The 17,065-nt window shown below is 50.3% G+C and overlaps 2 pseudogenes; both read left to right on the plus strand.

Annotated features, from left to right (window-relative positions):
* Window positions 1-35: 35 nt before the first annotated feature.
* LOC132398843 (uncharacterized) lies at window positions 36-1,007 on the plus strand (annotated as a pseudogene).
* Window positions 1,008-7,783: 6,776 nt separating this feature from the next.
* LOC132400053 (uncharacterized) lies at window positions 7,784-12,509 on the plus strand (annotated as a pseudogene).
* Window positions 12,510-17,065: the final 4,556 nt, after the last annotated feature.

A 17,065-nucleotide genomic window follows, 5' to 3' on the forward strand; every position in this document is an offset into this window, starting at 1 on the left:
CACCATCACCTCCTTCACCATCACCTCTTACACCATCACCTCCTACACCATCACCTCCGGCACCATCATCTCCCTCACCATCACCTCCTACACCATCACCTCCTGCACCATCACCTCATATACCACCACCTCCAACACCATCACCTCCTTCACCATCACCTCTTACACCATCACCTCCTACACCATCACCTCCGGCACCATCATCTCCCTCACCATCACCTCCTACACCATCACCTCCTGCACCATCACCTCCTGCACCATCACCTCCTACACCACCAGCTCCTACACCACCACCTCCAACATCATCACCTCCTACACCATCACCTCATAAACCATCAAATCCTACACCATCACCTCCTACTCCACCACTTCCTACACCTTCACCTCCTAAACCATCAAATCCTACTCCATCATCTCCTACACCATAACCTCCTACACCATCACCTCCTACACCATCACCTCCTACGCCATCACCTCCTACACCAACACCTCCTACACAATCAACTCTTACAACACCACTTCCTGCACCACCACCTCCTACACCATCACCTCATATACCACCACCTCCAACACCATCACCTCCTTCACCATCACCTCTTACACCATCACCTCCTACACCATCACCTCCGGCACCATCATCTCCCTCACCATCACCTCCTACACCATCACCTCCTGCACCATCACCTCCTACACCATCACCTCCTACACCATAAACTTCCTACAACATCACTTCCTACACCATAACCTCCTACACCATCACCCTCACCACCACCTCCTTCACCATCACCTACTACACCATCACCTCCTACCCCATCACCTCCTACCAATCAACTCCTACCCCATCTACTCCTACCCCATCAACTCCTACACCATCACTTCCTACACCATAACCTCCTACACCATCACCCTCACCAGCACCTCCTTCACCATCACCTCCTGCACCATCACCTCCTACACCATCACCCCCTACACCATCACCTCCTACACCATCACCTCCTGCACCATCACCTCCTACAACATCAACTCCTGCACCATCACCTCCTACACCACCAGCTCCTACACCACCACCTCCAACATCATCACCTCCTACACCATCACCTCATAAACCATCAAATCCTACACCATCACCTCCTACTCCACCACTTCCTACACCTTCACCTCCTAAACCATCAAATCCTACTCCATCATCTCCCTACACCATAACCTCCTACACCATCACCTCCTACACCATCACCTCCTACGCCATCACCTCCTACACCACCACCCCCTACAACATCACCTCCTACACCACCACTTCCTGCAACACCACTTCCTACACCATCACCTTGACGACCACCTCTTTCACCATCACCTCCAACACCATCAACTCTTACACCACCACCTCCTACACAATCATCTCTTACACCACCATCTCCTGCACCACCACCTGCTACACCATAACCTACTTCACCATCACCTCTTACACCATCACCTCCTACACCATCACTTCCTACACCATCACATCCTACACCAACACCTCCTACACCATCACCTCCTTCACCATCACCTCCTGTACCACCACCTCCTACACCATCACCTACTTCACCATCACCTCTTACACCATCACCTCCTACACCATCACTCCCTAGACCATCACTTCCTACACCAACACCTCCTACACCATCACCTCCTTCACCATCACCTCCTGTACCACCAGCTCCTGCACCATCACCTCCTACAGTACCACTTCCTGCAACACCACTTCCTACACCACCACCTCCTACACCATCACCTCCTACATCATCAACTCCTACAGCATCACCTCCTACATCATCACCTCCTACACCATCACCTCCTACATCATCACCTCCTACACCATCACCTCCTACATCATCACCACCTTCACCACCACCTCATGCACTGTCACCTCCTACATCATCATTTCCTACACCATCACTTCCTACACTATCACTTGGTACACCATCACCTCCTACACTATCACTTCCTACACCATCAGCTCCTACACCATCACCTCCTTCACCACCACCTCCTTCATTATCACCTCCTTCACCATCACCTCCTTCACCATCACCTCCTTCACCATCACCTCTTACACCATCACCTCCTACACCAACACCTCCTACACAATCAACTCTTACAACACCACTTCCTGCACCACCACCTCCTACACCATCACCTCATATACCACCACCTCCAACACCATCACCTCCTTCACCATCACCTCTTACACCATCACCTCCTACACCATCACCTCCGGCACCATCATCTCCCTCACCATCACCTCCTACACCATCACCTCCTGCACCATCACCTCCTACACCATCACCTCCTACACCATAAACTTCCTACAACATCACTTCCTACACCATAACCTCCTACACCATCACCCTCACCACCACCTCCTTCACCATCACCTACTACACCATCACCTCCTACCCCATCACCTCCTACCAATCAACTCCTACCCCATCTACTCCTACCCCATCAACTCCTACACCATCACTTCCTACACCATAACCTCCTACACCATCACCCTCACCAGCACCTCCTTCACCATCACCTCCTGCACCATCACCTCCTACACCATCACCCCCTACACCATCACCTCCTACACCATCACCTCCTGCACCATCACCTCCTACAACATCAACTTCTGCACCATCACCTCCTACACCACCAGCTCCTACACCACCACCTCCAACATCATCACCTCCTACACCATCACCTCATAAACCATCAAATCCTACACCATCACCTCCTACTCCACCACTTCCTACACCTTCACCTCCTAAACCATCAAATCCTACTCCATCATCTCCTACACCATAACCTCCTACACCATCACCTCCTACACCATCACCTCCTACGCCATCACCTCCTACACCACCACCCCCTACAACATCACCTCCTACACCACCACTTCCTGCAACACCACTTCCTACACCATCACCTTGACGACCACCTCTTTCACCATCACCTCCAACACCATCAACTCTTACACCACCACCTCCTACACAATCATCTCTTACACCACCATCTCCTGCACCACCACCTGCTACACCATAACCTACTTCACCATCACCTCTTACACCATCACCTCCTACACCATCACTTCCTACACCATCACATCCTACACCAACACCTCCTACACCATCACCTCCTTCACCATCACCTCCTGTACCACCACCTCCTACACCATCACCTACTTCACCAACACCTCTTACACCATCACCTCCTACAACATCACTCCCTAGACCATCACTTCCTACACCAACACCTCCTACACCATCACCTCCTTCACCATCACCTCCTGTACCACCAGCTCCTGCACCATCACCTCCTACAGTACCACTTCCTGCAACACCACTTCCTACACCACCACCTCCTACACCATCACCTCCTACATCATCAACTCCTACACCATCACCTCCTACATCATCACCTCCTACACCACCACCTCCTACACTATCACATCCTACACTATCAATTCCTACACCATCACTTCCTACACTTTCACTTCCTACACCATCACCTCTTACACCACCTCCTGCACCAACACCACCTTTACCAACACCTCCTGCACCGTCACCTCCTACATCATCATTTCATACACCATCACTTCCTACACTATCACTTCTTACACCACCTCCTGCACCAACACCACCTTTACCAACACCTCCTGCACCGTCACCTCCTACATCATCTCCTCCTACACCATCACCTCCTTCATTATCACCTCCTTCACCATCACCCCCTACACCATCACCTCCTACAACAACACATCCTACACCATAACCTCCTACACTACCACTTCCTGCAACACCACTTCCTACACCACCATCTCCTACACTATCCATTCCTACACCATCACTTCCTACACTTTCACTTCCTTCACCATCAACTCCTTCACCACCACCTCCTTCATTATCACCTCCTTCACCATCACCCCCTACACCATCACCTCCTACAACACATCCTACACCATCACCTCCTACATCATCACCTCCTACACCACCACCTCCTACACTATCAATTCCTACACCATCACTTCCTACACTTTCACTTCCTACACCATCACCTCTTACACCACCTCCTGCACCAACACCACCTTTACCAACACCTCCTACATCATCTCCTCCTACACCATCACCTCCTACACTTTCACTTCCTACACCATCACCTCCTACACCATCACCTCATATACCACCACCTCCAACACCATCACCTCCTTCACCATCACCTCTTACACCATCACCTCCTACACCATCACCTCCGGCACCATCATCTCCCTCACCATCACCTCCTACACCATCACCTCCTGCACCATCACCTCCTACACCATCACCTCCTACACCATAAACTTCCTACAACATCACTTCCTACACCATAACCTCCTACACCATCACCCTCACCACCACCTCCTTCACCATCACCTACTACACCATCACCTCCTACCCCATCACCTCCTACCAATCAACTCCTACCCCATCTACTCCTACCCCATCAACTCCTACACCATCACTTCCTACACCATAACCTCCTACACCATCACCCTCACCAGCACCTCCTTCACCATCACCTCCTGCACCATCACCTCCTACACCATCACCCCCTACACCATCACCTCCTACACCATCACCTCCTGCACCATCACCTCCTACAACATCAACTCCTGCACCATCACCTCCTACACCACCAGCTCCTACACCACCACCTCCAACATCATCACCTCCTACACCATCACCTCATAAACCATCAAATCCTACACCATCACCTCCTACTCCACCACTTCCTACACCTTCACCTCCTAAACCATCAAATCCTACTCCATCATCTCCTACACCATAACCTCCTACACCATCACCTCCTACACCATCACCTCCTACGCCATCACCTCCAACACCACCACCCCCTACAACATCACCTCCTACACCACCACTTCCTGCAACACCACTTCCTACACCATCACCTTGACGACCACCTCTTTCACCATCACCTCCAACACCATCAACTCTTACACCACCACCTCCTACACAATCATCTCTTACACCACCATCTCCTGCACCACCACCTGCTACACCATAACCTACTTCACCATCACCTCTTACACCATCACCTCCTACACCATCACTTCCTACACCATCACATCCTACACCAACACCTCCTACACCATCACCTCCTTCACCATCACCTCCTGTACCACCACCTCCTACACCATCACCTACTTCACCATCACCTCTTACACCACCACCTCCTACACCATCACTCCCTAGACCATCACTTCCTACACCAACACCTCCTACACCATCACCTCCTTCACCATCACCTCCTGTACCACCAGCTCCTGCACCATCACCTCCTACAGTACCACTTCCTGCAACACCACTTCCTACACCACCACCTCCTACACCATCACCTCCTACATCATCAACTCCTACACCATCACCTCCTACATCATCACCTCCTACACCACCACCTCCTACACTATCACATCCTACACTATCAATTCCTACACCATCACTTCCTACACTTTCACTTCCTACACCATCACCTCTTACACCACCTCCTGCACCAACACCACCTTTACCAACACCTCCTGCACCGTCACCTCCTACATCATCATTTCATACACCATCACTTCCTACACTATCACTTCTTACACCACCTCCTGCACCAACACCACCTTTACCAACACCTCCTGCACCGTCACCTCCTACATCATCTCCTCCTACACCATCACCTCCTTCATTATCACCTCCTTCACCATCACCCCCTACACCATCACCTCCTACAACAACACATCCTACACCATAACCTCCTACACTACCACTTCCTGCAACACCACTTCCTACACCACCATCTCCTACACTATCAATTCCTACACCATCACTTCCTACACTTTCACTTCCTACACCATCAACTCCTTCACCACCACCTCCTTCATTATCACCTCCTTCACCATCACCCCCTACACCATCACCTCCTACAACACATCCTACACCATCACCTCCTACATCATCACCTCCTACACCACCACCTCCTACACTATCAATTCCTACACCATCACTTCCTACACTTTCACTTCCTACACCATCACCTCTTACACCACCTCCTGCACCAACACCACCTTTACCAACACCTCCTACATCATCTCCTCCTACACCATCACCTCCTACACTTTCACTTCCTACACCATCACCTCCTACACCATCACCTCCTTCACCACCACCTCCTTCATTATCACCTCCTTCACCATCACCCCCTACACCATCACCTCCTACAACAACACATCCAACACCATAACTTCCTACACTACCACTTCCTGCATCACCACTTCCTACAAAACCACCCCCTACACCATCACCTCCTACATCATCACCTCCTACACCATCACCTCCTACATCATCACCTCCTACACCATCACCTCCTACATCATCACCACCTTCACCATCACCTCTTACACCATCACCTCCTACACCATCACCTCCGGCACCATCATCTCCCTCACCATCACCTACTACACCATCACCTATTGCACCATCATCTCCTACACCATCACCTCCTACACCATAAACTTCCTACAACATCACTTCCTACACCATAACCTCCTACACCATCACCTCCTACACCATCACCTCCTACCCAATCAACTCCTACCCCATCACCTCCTACCCCATCAACTCCTACACCATCACTTCCTACACCATCACCTCCTACAACACATCCTACACCATCACCTCCTACATCATCACCTCCTACACCACCACCTCCTACACTATCAATTCCTACACCATCACTTCCTACACTTTCACTTCCTACACCACCTCCTGCACCAACACCACCTTTACCAACACCTCCTGCACCGTCACCTCCTACATCATCATTTCATACACCATCACTTCCTACACTATCACTTCTTACACCACCTCCTGCACCAACACCACCTTTACCAACACCTCCTGCACCGTCACCTCCTACATCATCTCCTCCTACACCTTCACCTCCTACACCATCACTTCCTACACCATCACCTCCTACACCATCACCTCCTTCACCACCACCTCCTTCATTATCACCTCCTTCACCATCACCCCCTACACCATCACCTCCTACAACAACACATCCTACACCATAACCTCCTACACTACCACTTCCTGCAACACCACTTCCTACACCACCATCTCCTACACTATCAATTCCTACACCATCACTTCCTACACTTTCACTTCCTACACCATCACCTCTTACACCACCTCCTGCACCAACACCACCTTCACCACCACCTCCTGCACTGTCACCTCCTACATCATCATTTCCTACACCATCACTTCCTACACTATCACTTGGTACTCCATCACCTCCTACACTATCACTTCCTACACCATCACCTCCTACACCATCACCTCCTTCACCACCACCTCCTTCATTATCACCTCCTTCACCATCACCCCCTACACCATCACCTCCTACAACAACACATCATACACCATAACCTCCTACACTACCACATCCTGCAACACCACTTCCTACACCACCACCTCCTACACAATCACCTCCTACATCATCACGTCCTACACCATCACCTCCGACATCATCACCTCCTACACTATTACATCCTACACTATCAATACCTACACCATCACTTCCTACACTATCACTTCCTACACCATCACCTCTTACACCACCTCCTGCACCAACACCACCTTCACCACCAGCTCCTGCACTGTCACCTCCTACATCATCATTTCCTACACCATCACTTCCTACACTATCACTTGGTACACCATCACCTCCTACACTATCACTTCCTACACCATGACCTCCTACACCATCACCTCCTTCACCACCACCTCCTTCATTATCACCTCCTTCACCATCACCCCTTACACCATCACCTCCTACAACAACACATCCTACACCATCACCTCCTACATCATCACCTCCTACACCACCACCTCCTACACTATCAATTCCTACACCATCACTTCCTACACTTTCACTTCCTACACCATCACCTCTTACACCACCTCCTGCACCAACACCACCTTTACCAACACCTCCTGCACTGTCACCTCCTACATCATCTCCTCCTACAGCATCACCTCCTACACTTTCACTTCCTACACCATCACCTCCTACACCATCACCTCCTTCACCACCACCTCCTTCATTATCACCTCCTTCACCATCACCCCCTACACCATCACCTCCTACAACAACACATCCTACACCATAACTTCCTACACTACCACTTCCTGCATCACCACTTCCTACAAAACCACCTCCTACACCATCACCTCCTACATCATCACCTCCTACACCATCACCACCGACATCATCACCTCCTACACTATTACATCCTACACTATCAATACCTACACCATAACTTCCTACACTTTCACTTCCTACACCATCAACTCCTTCACCACCACCTCCTTCATTATCACCTCCTTCACCATCACCCCCTACACCATAACCTCCTACAACACATCCTACACCATCACCTCCTACATCATCACCTCCTACACCACCACCTCCTACACTATCAATTCCTACACCATCACTTCCTACACTTTCACTTCCTACACCATCACCTCTTACACCACCTCCTGCACCAACACCACCTTTACCAACACCTCCTGCACTGTCACCTCCTACATCATCTCCTCCTACAGCATCACCTCCTACACTTTCACTTCCTACACCATCACCTCCTACACCATCACCTCCTTCACCACCACCTCCTTCATTATCACCTCCTTCACCATCACCCCCTACACCATCACCTCCTACAACAACACATCCTACACCATAACTTCCTACACTACCACTTCCTGCATCACCACTTCCTACAAAACCACCTCCTACACCATCACCTCCTACATCATCACCTCCTACACCATCACCACCGACATCATCACCTCCTACACTATTACATCCTACACTATCAATACCTACACCATAACTTCCTACACTTTCACTTCCTACACCATCAACTCCTTCACCACCACCTCCTTCATTATCACCTCCTTCACCATCACCCCCTACACCATAACCTCCTACAACACATCCTACACCATCACCTCCTACATCATCACCTCCTACACCACCACCTCCTACACTATCAATTCCTACACCATCACTTCCTACACTTTCACTTCCTACACCATCACCTCTTACACCACCTCCTGCACCAACACCACCTTTACCAACACCTCCTACATCATCTCCTCCTACACCATCACCTCCTACACTTTCACTTCCTACACCATCACCTCCTACACCATCACCTCCTTCACCACCACCTCCTTCATTATCACCTCCTTCACCATCACCCCCTACACCATCACCTCCTACAACAACACATCCAACACCATATCTTCCTACACTACCACTTCCTGCATCACCACTTCCTACAAAACCACCCCCTACACCATCACCTCCTACATCATCACCTCCTACACCATCACCTCCTACATCATCACCTCCTACACCATCACCTCCTACATCATCACCACCTTCACCACCACCTCATGCACTGTCACCTCCTACATCATCATTTCCTACACCATCACTTCCTACACTATCACTTGGTACACCATCACCTCCTACACTATCACTTCCTACACCATCACCTCCTACACCATCACCTCCTTCACCACCACCTCCTTCATTATCACCTCCTTCACCATCACCTCCTTCACCATCACCTCTTACACCATCACCTCCTACACCAACACCTCCTACACAATCAACTCTTACAACACCACTTCCTGCACCACCACCTCCTACACCATCACCTCATATACCACCACCTCCAACACCATCACCTCCTTCACCATCACCTCTTACACCATCACCTCCTACACCATCACCTCCGGCACCATCATCTCCCTCACCATCACCTACTACACCATCACCTATTGCACCATCATCTCCTACACCATCACCTCCTACACCATAAACTTCCTACAACATCACTTCCTACACCATAACCTCCTACACCATCACCTCCTACACCATCACCTCCTACCCAATCAACTCCTACCCCATCACCTCCTACCCCATCAACTCCTACACCATCACTTCCTACACCATCACCTCCTACAACACATCCTACACCATCACCTCCTACATCATCACCTCCTACACCACCACCTCCTACACTATCAATTCCTACACCATCACTTCCTACACTTTCACTTCCTACACCATCACCTCTTACACCACCTCCTGCACCAACACCACCTTTACCAACACCTCCTGCACCGTCACCTCCTACATCATCATTTCATACACCATCACTTCCTACACTATCACTTCTTACACCACCTCCTGCACCAACACCACCTTTACCAACACCTCCTGCACCGTCACCTCCTACATCATCTCCTCCTACACCTTCACCTCCTACACCATCACTTCCTACACCATCACCTCCTACACCATCACCTCCTTCACCACCACCTCCTACACTACCACATCCTGCAACACCACTTCCTACACCACCACCTCCTACACAATCACCTCCTACATCATCACGTCCTACACCATCACCTCCGACATCATCACCTCCTACACTATTACATCCTACACTATCAATACCTACACCATCACTTCCTACACTATCACTTCCTACACCATCACCTCTTACACCACCTCCTGCACCAACACCACCTTCACCACCAGCTCCTGCACTGTCACCTCCTACATCATCATTTCCTACACCATCACTTCCTACACTATCACTTGGTACACCATCACCTCCTACACTATCACTTCCTACACCATGACCTCCTACACCATCACCTCCTTCACCACCACCTCCTTCATTATCACCTCCTTCACCATCACCCCTTACACCATCACCTCCTACAACAACACATCCTACACCATCACCTCCTACATCATCACCTCCTACACCACCACCTCCTACACTATCAATTCCTACACCATCACTTCCTACACTTTCACTTCCTACACCATCACCTCTTACACCACCTCCTGCACCAACACCACCTTTACCAACACCTCCTGCACTGTCACCTCCTACATCATCTCCTCCTACAGCATCACCTCCTACACTTTCACTTCCTACACCATCACCTCCTACACCATCACCTCCTTCACCACCACCTCCTTCATTATCACCTCCTTCACCATCACCCCCTACACCATCACCTCCTACAACAACACATCCTACACCATAACTTCCTACACTACCACTTCCTGCATCACCACTTCCTACAAAACCACCCCCTACACCATCACCTCCTACATCATCACCTCCTACACCATCACCTCCTACATCATCACCTCCTACACCACCACCTCCTACACTATCAACTCCTACACCATCACTTCCTACACTTTCACTTCCTACACCATCACCTCTTACACCACCTCCTGCACCAACACCACCTTCACCACCACCTCCTGCACTGTCACCTCCTACATCATCATTTCCTACACCATCACTTCCTACACTATCACTTGGTACACCATCACCTCCTACACTATCACTTCCTACACCATCACCTCCTACACCATCACCTCCTACAACAATACATCCAACACCATAACCTCTTACACCATCACCTCCTGCACCAACACCTCCTACACCACCACCTCCTACACTATCACATCCTACACTATCACTTCCTACACCATCACTTCCTACACTATCACTTCCTACACCATCACTTCTTACACCACCTCATGCACCAACACCACCTTTACCAACACCTCCTGCACCGTCACCTCCAACTTCATCTCCTCCTACACCATCACCTCCTACACCATCACTTCCTACACCATCACTTCCTACACCAACACCTCCTACACCATCACCTCCTTCACCATCACCTCCTGTACCACCACCTCCTACACCATCACCTCCTACACTACCACTTCCTGCAACACCACTTCCTACACCATCACCTTCACCACCACCTCCTTCACCATCACCTCCTACACCATGACCTCCTACACCACCAACACCTACACCATCACCTCCTACACCATCTCCTCCTTCACCACCATCTCCTTCACCATCACCTCCTTCACCATCACCCCCTACACCATCACCTCCTACACCATCACCTCCAGCACCATCACCTCCTACAACAACACCTCCTACACCATTACCTCTTACACCATCACCTCCTGCACCATCACCTCCTACACCACCACCTCCTACAGCATCACCTCCTACATCATCACCTCCTACACCACCACCTCCTACACAATCACATCCTACACTATCACTTCCTACACCATCACCTCTTACACCACCTCCTGCACAAACACCACCTTCACCACCACCTCCTACACCGTCACCTCCTACATCATCATATCATACACCATCACTTCCTACACTATCACTTAGTACACCACCACCTCCTACACCATCACCTCCTACAACAATACCTACTACACCACCACCTCCTACACCCTCACCTCCTTCACCATCACCGCTTACACCATCACCTCCTACACCATCACCTCCTTCAACAATACCTACTACACCACCACCTCCTGCACCATCACCTCCTTCACCATCACCTCATACACCATCACCTCCTACAGCAACACCTCCTACACAATCAACTCTTACAACACCACTTCCTGCACCACCACCTCCTACACAATCACCACATATACCACCACCTCCAACACCATCACCGCCTTCACCATCACCTCTTACACCATCACCTCCTGTACCACCACCTCCTTCACCATCACCTACTACACCATCACCTCCTACCCCATCACCTCCTACCCCATCAACTCCTACACCATCACTTCCTACACCATAACCTCCTACACCATCACTCTCACCAGCACCTCCTTCACCATCACCTCCTACACCATCACCCCCTACACCATCACCTCCTACACCATCACCTCCTGCACAATCACCTCCTACAACATCAACTCCTGCACCATCACCTCCTACACCACCAGCTCCTACACCATCACATCCTACATCATCACCTCCTACACCATCACCTCATAAACCATCAAATCCTACACCATCACCTCCTACTCCACCACTTCCTACACCTTCACCTCCTAAACCATCAAATCCTGTACCACCACCTCCTACACCATCACCTACTTCACCATCACCTCTTACACCATCACCTCCTACACCATCAGTCCCTAGACCATCACTTCCTACACCCACCTCCTACACCATCACCTCCTTCACCATCACCTCCTGTACCACCAGCTCCTACACCATCACCTCCTACACTACCACTTCCTGCAACACCACTTCCTACACCACCACCTCCTACACCAACACCTCCTACATCATCAACTCCTACACCATCACCTCCTACATCATCACCTCCTACACCACCACCTCCTACAATATCACATCCTACACTATCAATTCCTACACCATCACTTCCTACACTATCACTTCCTACACCATCAACTCCTTCACCACCACCTCCTTCATTATCACCTCCTTCACCATCACCCCCTACACCATCACCTCCTACAACAACACATCCTACACCATCACCTCCTACATCATCACCCCCTACACCATCACCTCCTACAACAACACATCATACACCATAACCTCCTACACTACCACATCCTGCAACACCACTTCCTACACCACCACCTCCTACACAATCACCTCCTACATCATCACCTCCTACACCATCACCTCCGACATCATCACCTCCTACACTATTACATCCTACACTATCAATACCTACACCATCACTTCCTACACTATCACTTCCTACACCATCACCTCTTACACCACCTCCTGCACCAACACCACCTTCACCACCAGCTCCTGCACTGTCACCTCCTACATCATCATTTCCTACACCATCACTTCCTACACTATCACTTGGTACACCATCACCTCCTACACTATCACTTCCTACACCATCACCTCCTACACCATCACCTCCTTCACCACCACCTCCTTCATTATCACCTCCTTCACCATCACCCCTTACACCATCACCTCCTACAACAACACATCCTACACCATCACCTCCTACACCATCACCTCTTACACCACCTCCTGCACCAACACCACCTTTACCAACACCTCCTGCACTGTCACCTCCTACATCATCTCCTCCTACAGCATCACCTCCTACACTTTCACTTCCTACACCATCACCTCCTACACCATCACCTCCTTCACCACCACCTCCTTCATTATCACCTCCTTCACCATCACCCCCTACACCATCACCTCCTACAACAACACATCCTACACCATAACTTCCTACACTACCACTCCCTGCATCACCACTTCCTACAAAACCACCTCCTACACCATCACCTCCTACATCATCACCTCCTACACCATCACCTCCTACATCATCACCTCCTACACCACCACCTCCTATACTATCAACTCCTACACCATCACTTCCTACACTTTCACTTCCTACACCATCACCTCTTACACCACCTCCTGCACCAACACCACCTTCACCACCACCTCCTGCACTGTCACCTCCTACATCATCATTTCCTACACCATCACTTCCTACACTATCACTTCGTACACCATCACCTCCTATACTATCACTTCCTACACCATCACCTCCTACACCATCACCTCCTTCACCACCACCTCCTTCATTATCACCTCCTTCACCATCACCCCCTACACCATCACCTCCTACAACAATACATCCTACACCATAACCTCTTACACCATCACCTCCTGCACCAACACCTCCTACACCACCACCTCCTACACTATCACATCCTACACTATCACTTCCTACACCATCACTTCCTACACTATCACTTCCTACACCATCACTTCTTACAACACCTCATGCACCAACACCACCTTTACCAACACCTCCTGCACCGTCACCTCCTACTTCATCTCCTCCTACACCATCACCTGCTACACCATCACTTCCTACACCATCACTTCCTACACCAACACCTCCTACACCATCACCTCCTTCACCATCACCTCCTGTACCACCACCTCCTACACCATCACCTCCTACACTACCACTTCCTGCAACACAACTTCCTACACCATCACCTTCACCATCACCTCCTTCACCATCACCTCCTACACCATGACCTCCTACACCACCAACACCTACACCATCACCTCCTACACCATCACCTCCTTCACCACCATCTCCTTCACCATCACCTCCTTCACCATCACCCCCTACACCATCACCTCCTACACCATCACCTCCAGCACCATCACCTCCTACACCATTACCTCTTACACCATCACCTCCTGCACCATCACCTCCTACACCACCACCTCCTACAGCATCACCTCCTACATCATCACCTCCTACACCACCACCTCCTACACAATCACATCCTACACTATCACTTCCTACACCATCACCTCTTACACCACCTCCTGCACAAACACCACCTTCACCACCACCTCCTGCACCGTCACCTCCTACATCATCATTTCATACACCATCACTTCCTACACTATCACTTAGTACACCACCACCTCCTACACCATCACCTCCTACAACAATACCTACTACACCACCACCTCCTACACCCTCACCTCCTTCAACAATACCTACTACACCACCACCTCCTGCACCATCACCTCCTTCACCATCACCTCATACACCATCACCTCCTACACCAACACCTCCTACACAATCAACTCTTACAACACCACTTCCTGCACCACCACCTCCTACACCATCACCACATATACCACCACCTCCAACACCATCACCGCCTTCACCATCACCTCTTACACCATCACCTTCACGACCACCTCTTTCACCATCACCTCCAACACCATCAACTCTTACACCACCACCTCCTACACAATCATCTCTTACACCACCATCTCCTGCAACACCACCTGCTGCACCATAAACTACTTCACCATCACCGCTTACACCATCACCTCCTACACCATCACTTCCTACACCATCACTTCCTACACCATCACTTCCTACACCAACACCTCCTACACCATCACCTCCTTCACCATCACCTCCTGTACCACCACCTCCTACACCATCACCTACTTCACCAACACCTCTTACACCATCACCTCCTACACCATCACTCCCTAGACCATCACTTCCTACACCACCACCTCCTACACCATCACCTCCTACATCATCACCTCCTACACTATCACCTCCTACATCATCACCTACTACACCATCACCTCCTACCCCATCACCTCCTACCCCATCAACTCCTACACTACCACTTCCTGCAACACCACTTCCTACACCATCACCTTAACCACCACCTCCTTCACCATCACCTCCTACACCATGACCTCCTACACCACCAACACCTACACCATCACCTCCTACACCATCACCTCCTTCACCACCATCTCCTTCACCATCACTTCCTTCACCATCACCTCCTACATCATCACCTCCTACACCACCACCTCCTATACTATCAACTCCTACACCATCACTTCCTACACTATCACTTCCTACACCATCACTTCTTACACCACCTCATGCACCAACACCACCTTTACCAACACCTCCTGCACCGTCACCTCCTACATCATCTCCTTCTACACCATCACCTCCTACACCATCACTTCCTACACCATCACTTCCTACACCAACACCTCCTACACCATCACCTCCTACACTATCACTTCCTGCAACACCACTTCCTACACCATCACCTTAACCACCACCTCCTTCACCATCACCTCCTACACCATGACCTCCTACACCACCAACACCTACACCATCACCTCCTACACCATCACCTCCTTCACCACCATCTCCTTCACCATCACTTCCTTCACCATCACCCCCTACACCATCACCTCCTACAACAACACATCCTACACCATAACTTCCTACACTACCACTCCCTGCATCACCACTTCCTACAAAACCACCTCCTACACCATCACCTCCTACATCATCACCTCCTACACCATCACCTCCTACATCATCACCTCCTACACCACCACCTCCTATACTATCAACTCCTACACCATCACTTCCTACACTTTCACTTCCTACACCATCACCTCTTACACCACCTCCTGCACCAACACCACCTTCAC

The sequence above is a fragment of the Hypanus sabinus genome, chromosome 9, assembly GCF_030144855.1.
Source record: "Hypanus sabinus isolate sHypSab1 chromosome 9, sHypSab1.hap1, whole genome shotgun sequence".
NCBI lineage: Eukaryota > Metazoa > Chordata > Chondrichthyes > Myliobatiformes > Dasyatidae > Hypanus > Hypanus sabinus.